The sequence below is a fragment of the Peromyscus eremicus genome, chromosome 17 (genome assembly GCF_949786415.1).
Source record: "Peromyscus eremicus chromosome 17, PerEre_H2_v1, whole genome shotgun sequence".
Taxonomy (NCBI): domain Eukaryota; kingdom Metazoa; phylum Chordata; class Mammalia; order Rodentia; family Cricetidae; genus Peromyscus; species Peromyscus eremicus.
In genome coordinates this window covers 17,927,942-17,948,631 of record NC_081433.1, presented here as the reverse complement: position 1 = coordinate 17,948,631, position 20,690 = coordinate 17,927,942, and the positions used below count along the sequence as shown (strand labels likewise).

At 43.2% G+C, this 20,690-nt stretch overlaps 1 protein-coding gene across 1 annotated transcript in view; it reads right to left on the bottom strand.

Annotated features, from left to right (window-relative positions):
• Nsd3 (nuclear receptor binding SET domain protein 3) overlaps positions 1-16,902 on the bottom strand; it is a 119,084-nt gene extending 102,182 nt beyond the window's left edge. Inside the window, exon 1 of the mRNA XM_059244254.1 lies at positions 16,455-16,902. The gene's annotated coding sequence lies outside the window, so the exon portion shown is untranslated. The remainder of the gene's footprint in view (positions 1-16,454) is intronic.
• Between the last annotated feature and the right edge of the window lie 3,788 nt (positions 16,903-20,690).

Below are 20,690 nucleotides of genomic sequence, written 5' to 3'. Positions count from 1 at the left end.
TGTAGATGCTTTTAAAATCCAAAGCGAAGTGCGGCAGTACCGTCTTGTGTCATAGACGAGAGCAACTCTCAACAGCCATTCTTGGGAACATCTGCACAAGGTGGAATACACTTTTAATCCCAGCACTCAGGAAAGGGAGGAAGAGGCAAGAAGACCTCTGTTAGTTCAAGGCAAGCCGGAGTTGCAGAGTGAAACCCTATCTCAAAAACAAAATGAGTTTGGCAGTGACACACACCTTTAATCCCAGCACTCGGGAGGCAGAGGAATGATATCTCTGCACTCGAGGCCAGCCTGATCTACAGAGTAAGTTCCAGGACAGCCAGGGCTACCCAGAGAAAGCCTGTCTTGAAAAAAGCAGAAACAGAAACAGAAACAGCACCAAAGCCGACCGGCCGACCAACAGAATCCACCACGCCCTCACGTTGCACTCCTTCTGCAACCCCATCCCTAGTACAATGGATGAATACAGAGGCCGCTGAATGATGCACAGACAGCAGAAGACAATCTCGCCTGTATTATTCCACTGGGTGTAAAATAACTACAAGGATCCTATACGTAATTCATTGAAGAGGGTTAGAAAGAACACTGAAGGCATTCAAAATGGTGGAAGGAGCGGGTGGTACACACTTTCAATCCCTGCAGAGGGAGACAGAGGCAGGTAGATCTCTATATATAAATTGCAGGTCAGTCAGGGCTATACAATGAGACCTTGTCTCAGAAAAACAAAGTTGCGGAGGGAAACCTGGAGACAGCTCAAAGGTTGCTTGCTGCTCTTGTACAGGACCCTGGTTTAGTTCCCAGCATCCTCATGGTGCTCACCACTATCTGTAACTCCAGTTCCAGGGGATCCAACACCCACTTCTGAACTCCAAAGCACGAGGCATGTATATGAATACATACATACATGCAAGCAAAACACTCATATATGAAATAAAAATAAGTAACCAAAAATGTTTAAGATAATAAATCATTAATTTTTTAAAAGCTTATTCTATACAACAAAAAAAAAACTGTATCAAGCAAGCATTTTTCTAATGAGTAACTTTAAGTAGAAAATTATTTTGTAAAAATAAATGACAGAATCAGAGGATAACTCAGTGAGCAAAGTTCTTGCTACAGAAGTATGAGGACCTGAATTTCGGTCCCCAGTACCCACGTAAGCCAAGTATGGCAGTACACATCCATAACCCCAGTGCTGGAGGAATGAAAACAGTGGGTACCAGGGGCTCGCTGGTCAGTCCAGCTAAAATGATGAGCTCCGGGCTGGAGAGATGGCTCAGAGGTTAAGAGCATCAACACCAACTGCTCTTCCAGAGGTCCTGAGTTCAATTCCCAGCACCCACATGGTGGCTCACAACCCTCTGTATGTAATGAGATCTGGCCCCCTCTTCTGTATACATAATTAAAAAAAAAAAAAAAAAGATGAGCTCCAAGTTTACTGAAAAACCTTGTTGGAAAAAGTTGGGGCTGGAAGGATGGCTTAAAATCACTTGCTGCTTTTGAAGAGGACCTGGGTTTAATTCCCAGTCTCTACATGGAGCTCAGAACCATCTGTATCTCCAGTCGCATGGACCAGACATGCTCTTCTTACCTCCTCCAGCTGCACGAATGTGGTGCAGACACACAGCAGGCAAAACATTTACATGCATAAAAGAAACCCTAAAAAAACTTAGGGTAGAGAAATGATGAAAAGACACCATAGCACGAGCCTCAGGCCTCTACATGCACCCCAGAGGTAAGAGCAACCAACACACATGGACGCATACCAAAATAGACACACACAATTATGAACAAGTCCCCTAAATAAAGGCTTTCATTTACATTTTAGATAATTGTTTCATCATTTAAGAATATGCAGGGGCTAATGAATTTACTCAGTGGCTAAGAGCACTGTAACTTTTGTAGAAGATCTGGGTCCAATTCCTAGTACCCACATGGAGACTCACAACCATCTGTAACTGGGGCTGACACCCTTTCCTGACCTCCAGGAGCAAGCACATGGTGTGTGTGTGTGTGTGTGTGTGTGTGTGTGTGTGTGTGTGTGTGTGTATGTATGTGTATATAGATATAGACATATATACACACACATATATGTATATATATGCAGGCAAAACACTCATACATACACAATAATATATTTTTAAATTTGTATGGAAGCCTGGCCTTGTGGTGCACAACTTTAATCCCAGCACTCAGGAGGCAGAGGCAGGTGGATCTCTGTGAGTTCGAGGCCAGCCTGGTCTACAAGGGCAAGTTCCAGGATGATTAGGGCTACACAGAGAAACCCTATCTCGAAAAACCAAAAAAAAAAAAAAAAAAAAGGAAAGAAAGAAAGGGAAAGGGAAAGGGAGAAAGGGAAGGGGAAAGGAAGAAAGGGAAAGGGAAGGGGAAAGGGAAAGGGGAAGGGAAAGGGAAAGGAAGAAAGGGAAAGGGAAAAGGGAAAGGGGAAGGGAAAGGAAGAAAGGGAAAGGGAAAGGAAGAAAGGGAAAGGGAAAGGGAAAGGGAAAGGAAAGAAGGCAGAGGCAGGCAAATCTCTGTGAGTTCGAGGCCAGCCTGGTCTACAGAGCGAGATCCAGGACAGGCACCAGAACTACACAGGGAAACCCTGTCTCGAAAAACCAAAAAAAAAAAAAAAAAAAAAAAGGAAAAGAGGGAAGAAGGAAGGAAGAAACCTGAGCTGTCTCCCAACACTGTATAACTGAAGAACTCAAACTTCAGATGCTCCTGCCTCCACTTCCCAAGTACAGGGATTGTAAGCATGCACTAGTCCAAAAGATACAGACATGAATTCTACATTTAAAACATTTTATTGCAATATCTCTGAGTCTGAAGCCAGCCTGGTCTTCAGAATGAGTTCCAGCACAGCCAGGACTACACAGAGAATCCCTGTCTTGAAAAACCAAAAACCAAAACCAAAAAAACAAAAACAAAAACAAAACCAAAACGAAAACAAAACAAAAACCATTTTCTATATGCTGTTGTTAATTCCGTTGACTAAAAAGATTTTAGGGAATCTGAAGAGCTGGCTCAGTGATTAAAAGCACTGGTTGCTCTTGCAGAGGACCAAGGTTCAGTACCCAGCACCCACATGGTGGCTCACAACCACCTGTAACTCTAGTTCCAGCCCTCTGCTGACCTCTGCAAGCACCAGGCATGCATGTGGCACACAAACATACATGTAGGCAAAACACCCAAACATAAATCTAAAAATAAAAAAAGAAATTTTAGGGGACTGTACCTGAGCAGCAGGTACAGTCAAATTCCAGGTCCCATCTCACACCAAAAAACAAAAATAAAGAACTTCAGAACTGTCCTTTTCAACTCTTTTTGCCCCTAACTTTTTTTTTAAACTGGGGGTGGGCATACATGAATACCAAGTTGTGCACATGGAGATTGGAGAGTTACTTGTAGGAATTAGTTCTCTCCTTCCACCATATGGGTTCCAGGTTCCAGGGAATCAAATTCAGGTCTCCACAGGCTTGGCAGCAAGCTCCTTTACCCATTGAGACATCTCACCAGCCTGTATTCTGGGTTTCAAACAATTATTATTAATAAGCTATTTTATGTGAATGGGTTTATTAACTTCAAAAATAGTAAACACTGTGGGGGGGACATTTATAGCAAACATTCTTGGGGGAAGACATTTAAATATCGAATGCTGAACTGGAGATGGCTCAGTGGTTAAGAGCTCATTGCTCTTATAGAAGAGCAGAGTTCAGATTCCAATACCCATGTCAGGTGTCTTACAACTGCCTGTAACTCTACCTCCAGATGCCCTCTCCGGCCAATTCAGGCATCTTCATACATATATATATTCACACACAGACACAATACACATAATATAAATTTTTTAAGTTTCTAAAAAAAAAAAGGGGGGGGTCCATGCCTAGCTGCTGCTGCTGGTGGTACACACCTATAGTCAGAAGTTCAAGGTCATACATAGCAAGTTTGGGGCTGCTTGGGCTGGAGAACATATCTCAAAAGGAAATTCAGTTCTCTCCACCATCTCAAAGCTCTACCACACAGCGCTGATCGCACAGCACTGATCTCACATCGTTGATCTAGTAAAACACCGTCCTTCAAACAACCTCAGGAAAACGTTCTTCCAAGCTGACAGAAATAAAGTTAGTCATGAACACTCTGAAGAAATGGGCAAATATTGTGATGCAAGAAAGAAATCAGCCTGGCATGATGGCACAAACCTTTAATCCTAGCACTCAAGACTCAGAGGCAGAGGCAGGTAAATCTCTGTGAGCTCAAGGCCAACATGATCTACATAGAGACACCCTGTCTCAAAAAAAGGAAAAAAGAAATAAGAAGAGAGATCACATACACAGACATTTAAGCAATCACACTTCATGCTAGAATAAAATGTCAGATAAACCCAAGGACAAGCAGAATGTCCACAGAGTAAAAAAGCACGTACTATTAATACTGGTCTTAAAAGTCATGTGACTTGAATCGTAGTCAGGAAACTTTTGAAAAAAAAATTTTATTTTATTCGTATGGGTGATTTGCCTGCATGGATGTCTTGCATCATGTCTATGCCTGGAGCCCTCAGAGCCCAGAAGAAGGTGTTGGATTCCCTGGAGCTAGAGTTACAGGCTGCTGGGCTACTACGTTGGTGCTGGGGATTAAACCCAGGTCCTCTGGAAAAGCACCAGTGCTCTTAACCATGGAGCTATCTCTCCAGCCTTGTCATGAAACTTCTAAGGGCCAGGCATAGTGGCTCACCCCTTTAGTTCTATAACTTAGGAGATAGAGGCAGAAGAGTCTCTGTGAGTTCAAGGCCAGCCTTGTCTACATAGAGAGTTCCAAGACAGCCAGAGCTACATAGTGAGACTGTAGGAAGAAAGAAGGGAGGGAGGGAAGGAAGGAGGGAGGGAGGGAGGGAGGGAGGGAGGGAGGGAGAGGAAGAAAGAAACTTCTAACTCAGTGTGTCAATCTGGAGATCTAACCCCTCTGGGCTCTCACATACAATGTAAGTGGACGTTAAACCACATGATGAAGTATCTGAAATGACTCCAAACAATGGGAAGAGATGCCATTCCTCCTAGATATCCACAGATAAATGTATAGCTTGGGTTTTTATTTTGACATGGACATATATGGCTTTTAAATTAACTTTAAGTCTCAATTATTTAATGACTTTTATTTGCAATATCAAACATTAAATGAAATTTACCTCCAATGCTTAGCTACATAAGTAAGATTTTAGAGGTACAAAAATCAGCATGACTATCATACTGTCTTCATAACATTTTCTAAGTAATCGAAACATGTCCAAAGCTATACATTTTCCTCTAATTTTTCTCTTTACATTTAAAAAAATTTTGACAGAACAAAAAAAAATTTAAGTATAACTATGCTACTCCACAATCTGGTTAGCTGTTGCTATCACCTTAAATATTTCCTGAAACTTTCACTTGAAATTCCCCACTTACAGTGTGCTACAGTCCTGTAATGTAGCTCAGGATTTAGAGGCTAGCCTGGACTACATGGTGACACCACACACACACACACACACACACACACACACACACACACACACACCTCAAACAAACCAAAGTGTTAGAAGAAAACTAATTTTCAAAGAAAGTAAAATATCCTGTATCAGGAAGTGACCTGCATGACGTGGAACATAATTACTTAATGAGAAAAAATTTAAACCTACATCTTATTTCACTTAACCATAAACCCTGTTATTAAATTCAATCCGTTTTAACTTGATTATGATTCCATTGAATTATTCCACATTTCAGATCATAGATCAGTTTTTTCGGACTAAAGCACATTACTTAACGACCTTATGGCAACACAAAGCTTACTGTAGAACTGTCCCTTGATCTACGTTCAGTTCCACCTCCACAGTCTCACTTTGGTCTCGACCACACCACACAACAAACATGGCTGCCACTGAATGTATGCTTTAAAGTTTTGTCCAGGTTCTTACCCCAGAGTACTGAAAGTTACTACAAACTAGGCAACTTCTTTTTTAGAAAGTATTTATTTTATGTGTATGTGCATGCGCCTGAGCATATGTATATATACTGTATGTGTAACACATGGGTACAGGAGACCATGGAGGTCAGAAGGGGGCACAGGGTCCCCTAGAACTGAGTTACAAGCAGTTGTGAGCCACGTGGGAGTTAAAAACAAACCTAGGTCCTCTGCAAGAGCAGTAAGCACTCTTTTTTTTTTCAAGACAGGGTTTTTTAGTGCAACAGCCCTGGCTGTCCTAGAACTCACTTTGTAGACCAGGCTGGCCTTGAACTCACAGAGATCTGCCTGCCTGTTCCTCCTGAGTGCTGGGGATTAAAGGCGTGAGTCACCACAGCCAGTAGGCTCTTAGAGTTTTATAAATGTTCATTTTACTTTTTCATACCTTGGATTCTCTACTATCCTCAAGTCAAATATATATATATATATATATATATCTGGGTGGTGGTGGCATGTGCCTTTAAACCCAGCACTCAGGGCACAGAGGAAGGTGGATCTTTATGAGTCTGAGGCCAGCTTGGTCTACAGAGTGAATCCAGGTCAGCCAGGTTGTTACACAGAGAAATTCTGCCAAAAAAAAAAAAAAAAAAAAGACAAAAGTAATCCGTGTTTTAAAGTACTAAGCAATACATAAAACTAAAAAGCCTAAGTTTTAATTCTTATAACAATGTCTGGTGTTTCCTGTTTTGTTTCACTAGTTTTATCACTTCAGGATTTTAGGCTCAATTATATTCAGATTTTACACCACTTACTGGTCTCATCAGAACACTAAGCACTGGTTCAGTTACAGACGAATCGTGTCACAATAACAACAGTGGAAGTCAATTTGGACTGGAAAGTTAACTTCTTGTTCATACTTGTACCAGCCCGAACTCTCTTTCTGAGAACACCCACACAACCTATGCAAAGATGCCACTCCAACATATTTTAACATCTACTAAGGCAACCAAGTGAGTTCATTTCTTCATCCACTAGACACATAATTACAGACAACCTCAACTGCAAACAGCGTTACCTTTCTTCCTTCTTTCCTTTTTAATACCAGAAATCAAACCCAGGGCCTCATGATGCACAGAGAAACACTCTACTGCTGAGCCACACTCTCAGCCTCCAATACTTTACTTCTGTTTTCAAGAAGTACATATTACCAACTACATGCCTGCTCCAGTCTAGGTACTTAGCACTTTCAATTTGCAGCTCTACAACTAAGAAGTAGTCATCTCTATTCAACGACAAGAATATTAATCCTTGGTGAAAAGGTGAAGTGGGGTAGGAACTCACATCTCAACTTGGGCCCTTCAACTCCACTGCTGAGCCAAGAGGGGAGGGAGTCGGAGAGATGGCTCTGTGGTTGAGAGCACTTGCTGCGTAGCCATGAGGATCTGAGTTTAGATCACAGCACCCACATAACAAGCTAGGCATGATCTCACAAATGCACGTTTGTAACCCCAGTACTGTGGGGGCAGAAACAGAAGGTTTGGAGGCTTGCTGGCTAACAGCCTAGCAGGAAAAAGAATACAAGTCCAGGTACAGGGAGAGACCCTGCTTCAGAGGAAACAGGCAGGGACGGAGAGAGGAGGAAACCCAACAACTCTGTGCTTATGCACACAGGTGCATATAAACATGTACGTATACCATGCCCCCAACACACACACAGTTCTGCTAACTGCTTAAAGCAAACACAACTGGAGAACAACTACTGGGATAAAGGTCAGTTAGATCAAAGCAAATCTCTTACAGTGAAATGGATAGGTAGAACACACTGTCCATATACTTCCCCCAGCCCCCAGCAGGGTTTCTCTGTGTAGCCTTTGCTGTCTCCTGGAATAGCTCTGTAGATCAGGCTGGCCTTGAACTCAGAGATCCACCTGCCTCTGCCTCTGGAGTGCTGGGTTCAGAGGCGTGCGCCACTTTCCCCGAGCCAGCGTACATTTTTAAAGAAGGTATTTATAAATCAAATTGGAATCAGAATGTTTTACTTTGTTCATTTAGTTACATGTATTTATGTATGTGTCAGAGGCAGAAACATGCACGGACCACAGTGCTTATGCAGAAGTCACAGGAAACTCAGGAAAACCAATTCTCGCCTTTTCACCATGTGGATTCCAGCCATTAAACTCAATTTGTCAAGCTTGGTGGAAAATACCTTTACCAGATGAGCCACCTATTCAGGCTTTTTTCCCTTGAGACCAGGTCTCACTGTCTAGTCCTTGCTGGCCTGAGCTCATTGTGTAGACCAAACTGCTGGCCACCAACTCACAGAGATCTGCTGGCCTCTGCCTCCCAAGTGCTGGGATTAAGTGTGCACCACTCTGCCCTGCCAGCATTCCATTTGTTTGTTTTTAAGATGTGCTCTTCCCAGGATGCTTAAGCTGGTCTCACACTCCAGTAGTCAAGGCATCCTCCTGTCTTTGACTTCAAAGTATCTAGAACTCTGGCAGGCACCACCTCATATGCACTTGAGAGCAGAGAGAGTTCCAAGACAGCCAGGGTTACACAAAGAAACCCTGTCTCAATCAATCAATCAATCAATCAATCAACCAACCAACCAACCAACCAACCAACCAACCAACCAACCAACCAACCAATAAAAGCTGCTCACACCTTTAGTCCCAGCACTCAGGAGGCAGAGGCAGGTGGATCTCTGAATTTGAGGCCAGCCTGGTCTATAGAACAAGTTCCAGGACAGCCAGGCCTACACAGAGAAACCCTGTTGTGAAAACTAACTAACTAACTAACTAAATAAATAAATAAATAAATAAATAAATAAATAAATAAATAAATAAATAAATAAAATAAAATAAAATAAAATAAAATAAGAGCCAGCCAACTGATCTACTTATCCGAATTCGTTTCTATGGACATTTAGAAAAAGCTGCCAGTGCTGATACCATGTTACCAGCCTTAAGGGCAAGTAAAGTCTTTAAGGTCCTCAACACTGCAATGTTGGAAATCTGTTAAGACTTCAAATTAAAAGTTCACTAGTTCTAAGAACTTCATCTTGAAAAAGTAAATCCAATGTCATTTTCTTTGAAGGACTACAGCAAGCCAATTAAGGCAAAGAACATTCTAAATGCAAAAAATGAATAAATAAAAATTGGCTTATTAAAAAATAATTTTGGGGGACTGGAGAGATGGCTCAGTTGCTCTTCCAGAGGACTGGGGTTCAATTCCCAGTAGCCATATGACAGCTCACAACTGTATCACTCACACAGACATATATGCAGGCAAAACATCAATGCACATAAAATAAATAAATAAATAATTTTTGAAAAAATAGTAATTTTGAAGTAGACTGAAATCTGAAGACTTATTCTATATTAGATGGCACTCTTTTTGGTCTGAGACATCTAGAAAATTTCAAATTCTCCCGTTCCTGAATTAAATAAGTATTGTGCTTTCAAATTCATTTTTTAAAAACTGGAGTTATTGTATGGGTATTATAAAACAACCTAAATAAAATGTTATTATATAGCTTACATAAAAACTATAATGTATATAATTCTTTTTCGTTTTCCCATTTGCTTTCTCCTCTTTCTTGACTGAGATCCCCATCTACCCCAGCTTGGTGATACATGCCTGTAAACCCCAGCACTTGGAAGATGGAGGCAGAACAGGAGTTCAAGGCTAGCCTCCTCCAATTAACAGGTTGAGGCCAGTCCGTCTCAAAGAGGAAAAAAAAGGATTCCTATCTGGTTCATGTAGCAGCACACGCCCATACTGTTCAAGGCCTCCAGTTACACGGGGAGTTTAGTGGTGGGCAGCCAGCCTGTGCTACTGGAGACACCCCCCCATCTTAAAACAAAACAAACAAACGCCACGCCTATAAATTTAAATACACTAAGAATCCTCCTTCAGGGATGCTTCTCAAATTCGAAATCTTGTTAATGGCAGATGTGCTACAGAAGAAACAACACACAGCAAATCCAGCAATTCCTAATTCACAAAACTCAAACTATGTCTTTTACCTTTTCATGTCCCACTATAGAGGTGTTATGCATGTGCCAGTAGTGTTCAAAGAACTATATACTTCCTAAGATTAGCAGTAAAAATGAAAATGAAACTGGACGCTTTTACAGAATACAAGATAGGACAGGCAGGCTGTTGAGGGGGTCACAGACTTGCCTGGACAGCCTGACTTCCTGAGTTTGATCCCTGGACCTCAGAGTGGAAGAACATACACCTGCACTCACACATCTAGACACACACAGTGAAATAAAGACAGACTTTGAAGTGAGGTCACTTTAGTGTATCTAGTTCCTAAGTCAATCTTTTTATTTCGGAAGATGAAATACGTTGTGTGAGTGTCTGTGGGTCAGGGTAATCCCAGGAGTCGGTTCTCATTCTCCACCAGGAAGGCCCCGGTGATCCACCTCAGGCCGTCAGGTGTGGTGGCAAGCCCTTCACCTGTTCAGCCGTCTCACCCCGAGGCCCCTTCTTATTAATATTTACGAAAAGATTAGTCTAAAGAAATAAAGCTTATTACTTATTTAAAAACACAAGTGATAGATGTGTTGTTTATTAACAAAAAAATCATTTGAATTGCTTCTTCAAAAGCTAATACTGTTTTTTTTTCCCCTCTGAAGTAAAACTAAAAACAGCATTGCATTGAAAAACAGATTTTTATGAATACCAAGTTCTAAATCTTTTTACAGCTTTAACAGTTTTAATTTCTTGGGACTGATCTGCCTGTCACTGTGGAACAGTATGCGTATGACTTTTGTTTGGAATCACAGAATATATTTTCTTTTTTGGTCCAGCTTAACAGAATTAACTCAAGCTTCATCCATGTTGTGTTTATCATTTATTCTCTTTTTATAAATGATCAGTAAAGATGTAACACAATTTAACTCTCTGTGTGTGTGTGTGTGTGCGTGTGTGTGTGTGTGTGTGTGTGTGTGTGGTTTTTTGACACAGAATTTCTCTTTGTAGCCCTGGCTGTCCTGGAACTCATTCTGCAGACGAGGGTGGCCTCGAACTCACAGAGATCCGCTTGCCTCTGCCTCCCAAGTGCTGGGATTAAAGGCGTGCATCACCACCACCCAGCTTTGACAACTATTTTTGATAATTATGTATTTCTGGACTCTAGTCCACTCATCTATCTTTATGCCAATAAAACACAATCTCTGGCTTTATAAACCCTGGAAAAGGGTAGCAAAGGGTAGCGTAAGTCTGGGCTGGAGAGATGGCTCAGCGGTTAAGAGCACTGGCTGCTCACCCAGAGGACCCAGGTTCAGTTCCCAGCAACCACATGGCAACTAACAACTGTCTGTAACTCCAGTCTTTAATATCCACAACAGGTAAGAATTTTTGCTTTAAGAGATTCAGTAAGTGGGGCACAGTGGCACAAAACTATAATTCTAGCAATTGAGAGACAAGGTAGAAAAAGGCATGAATTTAGGTATGCTGGCCTGAGCTATACACAGTAAGTTTGAGTGAATTCATTTAATATGAATTCATGGGAACCTATTTTTGTGATAGGAAAAAGTAATTTAAAAAATAAATCTCCTAAGATTTTTTTTTTTTTAATTGAGACAGGGTCTCACTATGTTGCCCTGGCTATCCTGGAACTCACTATGTAGACCAGGCTGGCCTCAAACTCAGAGATCCACCCACCTCTGCCTCCCAAGTGCTGGGAATAAAAGCATGCGCCACCATGTCAGACCTGTGATGTTTTTAAAACTATTGTTTTTAATTAAGTATTTTCAGCTCATTAAAAAAAAAAAAAGAAAGAAAGAAAAGAAAACTTGACCAGCGTCTCAATTTTACTTTAGGACCAAGACTAGGCTTCTGATTTTTTTTCCTTCATTGCTAACTATTTCATTGACAATTTTATTACAACAAGGAAAATTCTGTCAAAACCTATTTCATTACACAAAACACAAACTTCAAGATAGCCTGGATATAATGAATTTACACATAAAAACATTTTGTCCATATGCTACCTGTCAAAGAGTGAAAAAAACGTAAGCATGAACCCATGCCTCACTGCAACTCCCTGGAACTCATACTGACTGACACTGCCTGACCTCAGCTCTCAGCTTGAGCTTTAAAGAACAGCTCAAAGACTTTCAGAGTAAGGAAGCAAAGTAATGTGGTCTTGAGATCCAAGTCACTGGTTTGTCACCAAAGCCTTGGACTTTTATACAGGCCTCAATTTTTTTCTCCTGTAAAATAAGTTAGGTTGTACCATTTATCTTCCATTCAAATAGACTGTCACAAATGTAGTCAAAATCAACTATACTCTTATAATAACAAGAGAATGATTAACTTAGCTGGACCTAATGGGAAATGCCTTTAATCCCAGCACTCAGGAGGCAGAGGTAGAGGCAGATCTCTGGGAGTTTGAGGCTAGCCTGGTCTACATAGGGAGTTCCAGGACAGCCAGAGCTACAGAGTGAGACCCTGCCTCAAAAAAAGAAAATGAAAACAAACAAACGAACGGGTTAACTTAAGTGGTAGTATTCCAAATAGTGGACCACTACCGGACTCTAACAAAAGTTGCAGGTCCACGTGCCTGCTGAGTTAAGGAAAACAGTGGCCAGCACTGTGCTACACAGGATCTCAGCTACATGGAAGACTGAAGCAGGAAGACAAGAGAGTTTGAGGCCAGCCTGAGCAACTCAAAGTAAAAGAAGAAAAGGCCAAGGGGTAGCTCAGAGGCCTGGGTTCTAGAATTAGAGTGTGAGCCCTTTATATGTATGTTAAGTAAATCCACAGAAACTGTCTAGGCACTCAAAACACTTCCAAGTAGTTACAGTGAGAACTTGGGGCACTATTCTTTTGAAATATTGTAAATAACAAGCATGTGTTGTTCTTATGACTTTAAAGAAGAAACTATGAGAAAGTTTGCTGCTCTGGGTTCTATAATCCAAAAGACCAATACTCAAATACCAGCCTGCTTATTTAAATATTCACTAACACTTGTAATGTTGTTATCTAACCTGTTTCTCCATTTGCAAAAAGCAGTTAGAAGTTGAGTCTCAGAAAACCACAGGGAAGATAAAGGAAACCATTCCTGAGGACACAGCATAGCACACTGCAAGAGGACACTATTACTGTAGCTATTACTGTATATTATATAGACTATTACTTTAAAATTCCAGAAACTACTGTCTTTAGAGTGACTCTGGACAGTTGGGCAAAAAAAAAAAAAAAAAAAAAAAAAAAAAGTTTTGTGGGCAATTAGCTTTCTTTATTCAAGATTCCTTTAATCATTATAAGACCATCTGTGAATGTGCCACTCAGAACAAAAGGGAAGAGGGATGTAGTTTAGTTGGCAAAGTGCTTTTAAAGCCCTAGGTGGGACCCCCAGCACTCCACAAACCAGGCATGCTATCACATGTCAGATGGAAGAAGATCGGAAGTTCAAGGTCAGTCTCAGCTATATTGAAAGTTTGAGGCCAGCCTGGAACATATGAGACTCTGTCTCAATAAACAAGTAAAAAGGTATTAGGGTTGTGGGGCAGTGGTGGCGCATGCCTGTAACCCCAGCATTCACTCTGTGGATTCCAGGCCAGCCTGCTCTACAGAGTGAGTTCCAGGACAGGCTCAAAAGCTACAGAGAAACCCTGTCACGAAAAACCAAAAAAAAAAAAAAAAAAAAATTAGAGTCAGAGAGATGCTCAGTGGTTAAAAGCACTAGCTGTTCTTCCAGAAGACCCAGGTTCAATTCCCAGCACCCACACAGCAGCTCACAACCATCCATAGTTCCAATTCCAAGCAACCTCTTCTGGCCTCCATGGACCCAGACATACATACAGGCAAAACATTCATACACAAAAAAATAATTTAAAAAAATTGTAGCCCGGCATGGTGGCGAACGCCTTTAATCCCAGCACTTGGGAGGCAGAGGGAAGTGGATCTCTGTGAGTTCGAGGCCAGCCTGGTCCACAAAGCAAGTTCCAGGACAGCTAGAGCTTTTACACAGAGAAACTCTGTTTCGGGGGGGAAAAAAAATTGTAAGTACCAACTAGGCTAATGATGAGCAGAGCAGTGATCAGCGCAGATTTAGATTTTGGGTGTTTAATAACTACAGTAGCCTTCTTCCAAGGAACCCAGAACAGAACATTCTAAGACGGTTCATTCAAGCTTCCAAATAGACGTTTTCTATTGTAATATACAATGGCTCATTTTCCTAAAAATAGTGGCACTAATAGTTCATGCACATAAGTTTACTAATTACAAATAATATGTCAACCAAGAAAGAAATACAAATAAAATACCTGTATCAAAATAAATTCTAAGTATATGCTGAATGGCTTTTTTGAACAGAATTTGTCCCCAGAATTTAAAAAAAAAAAAAAAGTTCAGGCTATATATTGTCAAATCAAAATACCCCGTTATAAATCCAACATTTATGCCAAGTCTAATCTCAGAAAGTCCTACTCCAACAATATTAAAGTTTTCCACCAAACCCCACAAAAACTGAGAGAATATTACTACTAAGATTTGTTGAATCAGTCTGTAGTACAAATGGATTGCGCCCATTATATAGTTAACAGGGCTTGCTGGTATTAGAAAACAGTTTCAATACTAACACATGGGCTAAAGTTTGGATTACCACAATTACAATCATTTTTTAAGTAAGGCACATATTGAAAAGAAAACAGATTTCACCCAGTACCAATTTATCTACTTTACCAAAATTTAGACCCTTAGGAACTATTCAGAATCATACAAGCAGTTATATCAGAATACATGAAAGAACATGTAGCTTTCCTGAGAGTGACAGGACTTCCCATCCACCCACCCCCAAAGGCTGGCAACTCCATGAGGACCTAACGCTTACATGCCCACTTCACAGATCACAGTGCTGTGCTGAACTGGCATTTCCAGACTGCACTGAGCCAGCTACATGAAAGCAAAGCGAAGAGCTGATAGAAAGCTAATTAAAAAAACATCACTCATAACATGCATATCACCTATCACCAGGAACGTTTCTAATTTTCCAATATTCAAAATTAGGCAAGCAGATCCATCTACCACAGGCTGATCTTCCCCACCCCTTCCTAAGAGTGCCCCAAGTAAAATAACCGAGGCAATTTCCTTGTTTACTTAAAGAATTGCAAAAAAAAAAAAAAAATGTTGACTTGCTTCTGAGGTGTCTGAAACCGATCAATATTTAAGACTTTTCACAGTCATGTTTGAAATACGACAGTAATGATTTCTTCAGTTAGTAAAAAGAAATCTAATTTTAAATTTATAAAAAGGGTTGAATTTTACACTGCAATTTATCAGTATGCTTTTTTTTTTTTTTTTTCAACCAGAAGGAAGAGGGGAAAGAAAGGGAGAAGCAGCAAAACACACAAGACGGAAAACATCGCTACCTCCTTTGGTGGTTATGAGTAATTGTAAATGACCCAAGAGGTAAGAGAAGTTCATGAATAGCAAAGGGGGGGGGGGGGGTGTAACAATGTGAACTGGTCCGTTCCAGATTCACGCAGATGTCGGAGAGGAAAAGGAATTTATTTACACTGCAGTGCCTGGCAGCAAACATGGCTGCCCCTGCCCCCTTTAAATCTGAATAGTCTTCACTCCCTCACCAAAACCATCAAATTATGGCCATGTCTCTCCCTGTCTCCCTACCATAACACAAACACATCTCCTCTTCTCTCAGAACAGTAACACCCACACCTCCCTCATTTCACAACAATCACAACCCATAACCACTAGCTTCTCTATTTCTCCAGCCCTGAAATACAAGACAGAATACACACAAATATAGGAACAAAAGGCTTTCCTTTCTAACCACTTCAATAATCCCCATCCCTCTTTTCCTCACACTCTGTGACGCCTGGTCGATAATTCCCATCCCTTCCAACACTCAGCTAATGTCCTTCCCTAGCCTAATCGTATGTCTTTCAGTTTCCTGCGTCTATTTCCTACCCTGCGATTGCATCCTGACACCATCATTTTTCATCCCCATTTCCTAATCTTATCTTTTCCTCCACTTTGATTCACTAGTTTCTCCCTGGATTCCCAGAAGATGCCTCGTTCTCCATCAATCCTCTCCTATCCCTTTTCCCCAACTCTTCTAGTTTCCACACTCCATTCCAGACCTCCCTCATTTGCAGTCTACCGAGGTCTCTAACGTCCAAATCTAACTCTTCTCTTCCCTCCCCCTCCCCCGTTTGCATCCTTGTCCCCGCCCCCATCCCACCTCTACTCCCAATTCCCAGCTCAGCACCACTACATCATATCCCAAGCTTACCTGCCCCACCTCCCAATTCCTTCCACACCCACCTTACCATCTGCTCGTATTTCCTCTTATTTCCTCGAACCCTTTTCAGACCACCCGGGGCAACTCCCCTTCCAGGGTCTCACTCCTTACCGGTGTCTAGGTCTTAGGTCGCCCCCACCCCAAGGAGCCTCCTCAGCCCTGACGTGCAACACACACACACACACACACACACACACACACACACACACACACGCACGCACAAGCACTTTACCTTCAGTTTGTTCCATTCTAACCCCCCGGCCGTGTCAGTACGATCACAGGAGAGACACGGAGGCCCGAAGTGGGGCTGGGTTGCCGGCAGCTGCCGGGACCGCGGGCGCAAGAGACGGAACCGAGCTAGGCCGCATGAAATCCTCGGACTAGATTTCCCTCGCGCCGAGCGCCCCTGCCATGGCGGCCGGCACTGAGGAGGGCCACGGCCCGGCCGGCCGGGCTCGTTTGCGGGCAGACGGAAGGCTGCGGGCGACGCGGAGCGAAGGGGAGGCGGCCGGACGGGGGTCGCCGAGTAGCTGCTGGTGCCGGAGAGGAGCCGGAGGCTGGCGGCCCCGAAGGGCAGCGGGGTCCCGGGGCTTCGATCGAAAACTGCACACCTCTCCTAGGCGCCCGGCACACAGCCCCGGCCTCGGCCTCCGTCCGGATCTCCGCGCCCGCCAGCTCCCGCCGCCGTCGCCGCCGCCGCCGCCGCCGCCGCCGCCACCGCCGCCGCCGCTGCCGCCGCCTCCGCGCACAAAGCCCCCCCGCCCCGTTCGGCGCCGCCGCCGCCAAATCCTAGGTCTCCCATTGGCCACCGGCCGCGGTGCCTGCCGGGAAATGCAGTCCTGGGGCCGGGGCGCCGGGAGCGAAGGAGGAAGAGGGCTCGTCGGCTGCGGAGAGGAGGGGCGCGCGAGAGTCTGGAGCGGACGCGAGACCGCAGGCGATGAGGCAGAGGGACAGGAAGGGCTGGTGCGGAGGGGCGGCCGGGTCGGGCCTGCGAGGCTAATACTTACTAAACGGCAGCACGTACTAGACGCCATATGGTACTCGAGCGGCCCTGCTCTACAATTCCTAGATGTTAGGAAGAACCTAATGACCCGTGCGCGATTACGCAGACCGGGCAAGGGCTCGGGTTCGGGAGTCGCTGTCACTCTTGACAGCTGTCAGCAGAGCGCCCTGGCTCCCCCGGCGTCCCGACCCGGGGCTGCACTTTAAAGGACAAGAAGCCTGAGCCTGGGCTGTCTCCCTTTCCAGCCCCGGGGAGAGACGGAAGGCTGCCAGTTTGCAAAAGCACTGCGGGGGGATGCCGGGCGGCGTCCGCGTTCGGCTCGGAAAGGCACCCCGACCTCCCGGGCAGGCACTGGACCCGGCTGCCCTCTTCCTGCCCGCACCGGGGCACAGAGGCTTGTGGGTAACCAGGAGGACGTCAGCGCGACTGCATCTCAGGCCGCGGGCCACAGCGAGGACTGCGGGCGGGTCACGTGCCCCAGCCCTGCGCTGCTGCTCGGGGCCAGACCTCCGCACCGAGTGACGTGGGGGTATTTGTCCCAGAGCGATCACCCGAGAGTGAGGGGAAGGAGGCAGTGCTCTGCAAACCTCCAGCCCTCCCCATTCTAGGAAACACGAGTAAAAACAACGACGGGGCCCGGGAAACAGTCTCGAAGGGGGCAGTGCAGATGGAGTTTTCCTGGGGCCTGGTGGTAATTACTTAGAACCTTCAACCCAGGGACGTGAGCTTACCGAAGAGACATACGTAGCGATCAGATGAGGAAACCGATACCCACTCTTTGCTGTCTGTTCTGGGAACTGCAGAACCCGATCGCTACGAAGTGTCATACTCTCTGTGGACACGACCAGTGCTCGAACTATTTGTCACCATTTCGAGAGATTTCTGATGTGTTTCTCTTTTCAAATACCACCTCCAGAATTAATTTTAGAGATTTTATAATTATATTTAGGAGTGTTTTGCTCACATGTATATATGTACATCTTGTGCGTGCCAGGTCCCCGGAGGAGATCAGAAGGGGTGTCAGACCTGCTGGAACTGTCTTTATGGATGATTGTGAACAACCACGTGGGTGCTGGGAACCGAACCCTGATCCCCTGAATTAACAAGTGCTCTTTACTACTGAGCCATCTGAAAGAACAAGTGCTTTTAACTACTGAGCCATCTCTCTCCAGCCCACCACCTCAGAATTTTATAAAATTTCTATATTTCAGTGATTTTATTTTTTTTTCCATTTTTTAATTTTTGAGGTTTGTTTTGTTTTGTTGAGACAGGGTTTTTCTGTGTAGCCTTGGCTGTCCTAAAACTCACTCTGTAGACCATGCTGGACTCAGAGATCCTCCTGCTTCTGCCTCCTGAGTGCTGGAATTAAAGGTGTGTGCCACCACAGCCCGGCCAGTTCAGTGATTTTAATGGGTACTAAATATATGTTTGTTAACATGACTGTTAAATACTAAGGGTAATACTGAAAACAATTCAATTGATTTTATTTATTTATTTAGATTTTTGAGACAGGGTCCCTGGCTGTCCCGGAACTCTCTATGGAGGCTAGGATGGCCTCGAACTGATATAGTTCTCCTGCCTCCGCTTCCTAAGTGCCAGGTGCTGGAATTAAGGTGTGTGCCACCATTGAGGGGGGCATTACTATTGTTTTTGTTATTTTAATTATTTATTATTAAAATTAATATTATTAATTATGCCAGGCATTGTGGCACACGCCTTTAATCCCAGCACTCGGGAGGCAGAGGCAGGTGGATATAGAGGCCAGCCTGGTCTACAGAGCGAGTTCCAGGACAGCCAGGGCTGTTACACAGAGAAACCTTGTCTCAAAAAAAAAAAAAAAAATTTATATATATATATATATATATATAATATATAAATTATTTTGTGTGTGTTAGTATCAGAGGACACACTTGTGGGAGTTGGTTCCAGACTTTCACCACGTAAGTTATAGACGTAGTGGCAAGCACCTTTTGTACTGAACCAGCTCCCTAGCCTACTTTACAGTTAATCTGTAAAATTTTGTTTAACCCAAACTGGCCTTGAACTCATGGCAATCTTCCAGCCTCAGCCTCCAGAGTACTGGGATTATAAACACAAACCACCATTCTCTGTTAATCTGTAACCATTTTCTGTTTAATCGGATTCATTTATTTTGAGATAGGGCTTGCTGTGTTGCCCAGGCTAGTGTCCAACTGGACTGAAGCATTCCTCCTTCCTCAACCTACCCAGCAACTGAGATTACAGGCTAGGACTACGGGGCCAGGCTTTTCACTGTTTTAAACCTATCCTTTGTGTATTACTACCACTTAAAGAAATCAAAATTTCGCCGGGCGGTGGTGGCGCACGCCTTTAATCCCAGCACTCGGGAAGCAGAGCCAGGTGGATCTCTGTGAGTTCGAGGCCAGCCTGGACTACCAAGTGAGTTCCAGGAAAGGCGCAAAACTACACAGAGAAACTCTGTCTCGAAAAACAAAAAACAAAAGAAATCAAAATTTCATTTATAAATAGGCAGATTTATAAAATAAAAAAGGTGCTGGGTGGTGGTGGCACATGCCTTTAATCCCAGCACTCAGGATGCAGAGCCAGGTGGATCTCTGTGAGTTCGAGGCTAGCCTGTTCTATAGAGTGAGTTCCAGGACAGGCTCCAAAGCTACAGAGAAACCCTGGGTGGGTGGGTGGGTGGGTGGGTGAAATAAAATAAAAAAGGTGAACAAGGTGAGTGATATGAACCTAGCTTGATCCTCTCCCAGTCCTTTCCACTTTCCAACTCCTATAATGCTCTTGCTTTTTTTTTTTTTTTTTTTTTTTTTTAAATGTCTGGAGAGACAGCCGTGGGTGCTGGGAACCGAACTCTTATATTTTTGGTTGTGAGCCTAGCCTTTAACGGCTGAGCCATCTCTCCAGCCCGCTCTTGCTTTTTTGATCAGGCATTTGGATTTCCCATTTAAGGAGCTCATAAATGTCCTTAAAGATTTCATTTTGGGAAACAGGCACACATAACACTTTATGTTTTCATCATCTAACATATTCGGAGGTTCAAAACATGCTAACTCTTCATAGCAAATGAGCAAACGACTCATCAAGACAGAAACAGAATAGGGCTGTCAGAGTTATGGCAGTAAAAACTTTTGGGGGCTTCTTTTCTGAAAAAAAAGTTTAGATACATAGATATAATTTACATTTATCCTAAAAACCAAATGTCAAGCCTGATAAAATATACAAGCCTGGAGAAAGTATGCATTTTATTATTATTATTATTAAAGTATTGCTTTAAATGAATGGGTTCCATAAGAAGGGTTCTTATCTCCCCACCCCCCCTTTTTTTTTAAAGAATTAGATTGCTGACTTGTGACCATGCTAGAAAAATCTACGTTTCAAATATTGTGTATGGGATAGTTCATCTGCTTATAAATACCGAATAAATTTTACCATGCCTGTTTGTAAGTGAATATAATACATGGATAA